Source organism: Crassostrea angulata, chromosome 1 (assembly GCF_025612915.1).
Source record: "Crassostrea angulata isolate pt1a10 chromosome 1, ASM2561291v2, whole genome shotgun sequence".
NCBI classification, from domain to species: domain Eukaryota; kingdom Metazoa; phylum Mollusca; class Bivalvia; order Ostreida; family Ostreidae; genus Magallana; species Magallana angulata.
This window is the reverse complement of record NC_069111.1, coordinates 45,022,484-45,025,146: the sequence shown is the minus strand read 5'-3', so window position 1 is coordinate 45,025,146 and position 2,663 is coordinate 45,022,484.

The following is a 2,663-nucleotide window of genomic DNA, read 5'->3' as shown; positions in this document are numbered from 1 at the left end:
CACGACATTATGCAAGCTTGATCATTTTTGTTAGTTGCTTGTAATACATGTAACTTCTACCAATCACGTATTTTCACTCATTGAATAACACCAATTTGTAGCAAGCTGGCAATTGGCATTCTGTTATTCGTGTAGTAATGCTAAAACAAAAATATGGGCGTTTTCGTTAACCCGACCGAACTTAATTTTACACGCCAACTCTAGCACTATATCACAAATCCAGATTGTGTGAAAACATTGTCTTTATACTGAGCAATATGGTGTCTAAAGCCATCCCTGTCTGTCTTTTTGTACAGATAGACATTTCTGGGTTAATATTGCTTACCAGGGGTTTTATATTTGCCTCAGTATACACAATATCATGGTCACCTATATCAGGTAAGAGAAGGGGGCTACTTTACTTACCAGGGTTGGGAGATATATCAAATACAGTTTGGACTATGACATAACTATTCTTAAATTTACATTACATTTACATAAATTTAAATGAAATGGGGTTTGCCCCCTTCTTTTTTATGGACCAAGTAAAAAAAAAGGAAATAAACAGTGAAATTGAAGTTAAACTTCCAGGATTTTGTAAAGCACCTTTTCTCTCTCTACTAATACAGAAATATTGGTTTAGTATACATCTAAAAAAGAAAATAATTTAAAGGTAGAATTAAAATTCCTCTGCTGATATGACATATTGTTGCCCTCTATTTTCCAATTTTGCTGCACAAAAATGCACAAACTGTGCAGGCGATATGTCCACATGGGATAAAAAAATGTGTCGGAGAATCTTTCTGTGCATACGGGCATCAGAGGGTTTTTAATAGTCTACAAGTAAAAACTAAATGTAGTATTTTTTTATTAATTTTCATAAAATACCATATTTGATTTATTTATTACCGTAATACAGCAACCAAGGGTCATATTCCTCAACAGAGCAACAATAGCCAGAGTCTTCAGCACAGTATTATAGTAACTTTATGTCATCAAATACAAATTATCTTGAAAAATAAGTAGAGTATTTCTTGTTTAAAAAGAACTCTACATTTTTTCTCCACATATTCCTTGTAAACATCAAACACTCTTTTTCAGTTATGAGACAAAAGTTTTAACAGAATTATCTCTATTTTGCTATGTGAAAATTTTCCACTACCACGAGTCCTCATAATAGCCACTTTCTTCTCCTATAGATTATAATTTGTACTAGACACAACTGAGATGTTGCCATCTCAAAGGGCCGCTCTTATATAATGGAAAATAGGATGAAGGCATATCAGATGATTTGACATTGACCTATATTCGGGTTGGCATAGAACTCTAAGTCAAGCTCATTATCTCTTACCTTAGGCTTTTTGAGGTTTAATATAAGCAAGATTAAGCCAATGGAAAATAATGTGTGGTCTAAAACTAAATTTTAAAGAGACTGCTATTACCTTTACATTTGTCATTGAAACGTGGTTTAAGGTTGTGTAGGACACTGTTGGTATAAATGTGGATAAAACTATATAAAAATTTAAATACTTTCACCGGTTTAGAATTTTTAAAATTTTACAATATTTGAGCAAAAAAAAGTTTAAATATAATATTTGAAAATGTAAAAATTATAAAAGGCCCAGTGGGATTCGAACTAGTGACTTACAGACCCGTCGTTAACGATCTAACACATTGCGTTTGCTGTTATGTAACAACAAAGGAAAAGAAAACTTTTATCAATATTTAATTTCATTGTTTAATCTGATAGGAAGTGCGTCACAATATAAAGGTGTCCCATACCAACTAAAGCCACTGCACACGCTATCTGAAGTATAAGGCAAATTGTGCAAAGGGAAGAGATGTGCTTTTCTTGTGTAGTTCAATATGACATCGACCCTTGATCTAGAAACGTCATTCAAAATGCACACCTTATGACAAAAGGCGCTCTGTATGTGAAGTATGGACCAGATTGGACCAAGGTGAGAGAATATATGATATGGACAAGGATTTTGCAAATTATTCTTTTATGACCTTACCTTAAACCTTGAAATTTGGTTCAAGAGCACTGTACGCCATCCAGCTAAAAACACTCTGTAGGTGAAGTATGAGCCAGATTGGGCCAAGGGAGAGAAGATATGCCCCGGACAAGTGATCTGCGATGGACAGTTGGAAGGAGAGACAGACAGACTGATCACTATAGGGGCCTACAAAGTATGGGTCTAAAAATCTATGGATGCTTCCAGACAAGTTTCAGCATTTCTGGCCAAGTGGTTTTTGAGAAGACTTCAAAATAGAAGATTTTAATGGTAATTCTAACTGTTCATTCATTGCAATGTATTCATAACAAATTTAAATCCCCTCCAGCTAGAAGTGATTAAATGGGCCCAGTTTGGGTAATAATCGAGCTAATGATTTTTTTTTCTCGAAATAAACAGCTTTCTTACAACAGGTGAAGCAACTGCTTGTGCCATATCATCAGGTGTTTGTTGAGTGAGTAGATGATCAAGAATCGCAGGGTTAAATGGTTTTTCAAGTGTTAAATGTCTATATACCTCTGGTATATCTGGCAGTTACCAAGACTCATTACTATCCTAAAACATAGCAATAAATGATGAGTAACACCTGATTTTCCTAAAAATATATAAACCACAGAAATGATTAACATGGATTTAAATCATGGTACTTGATGTTGATTGTAACAA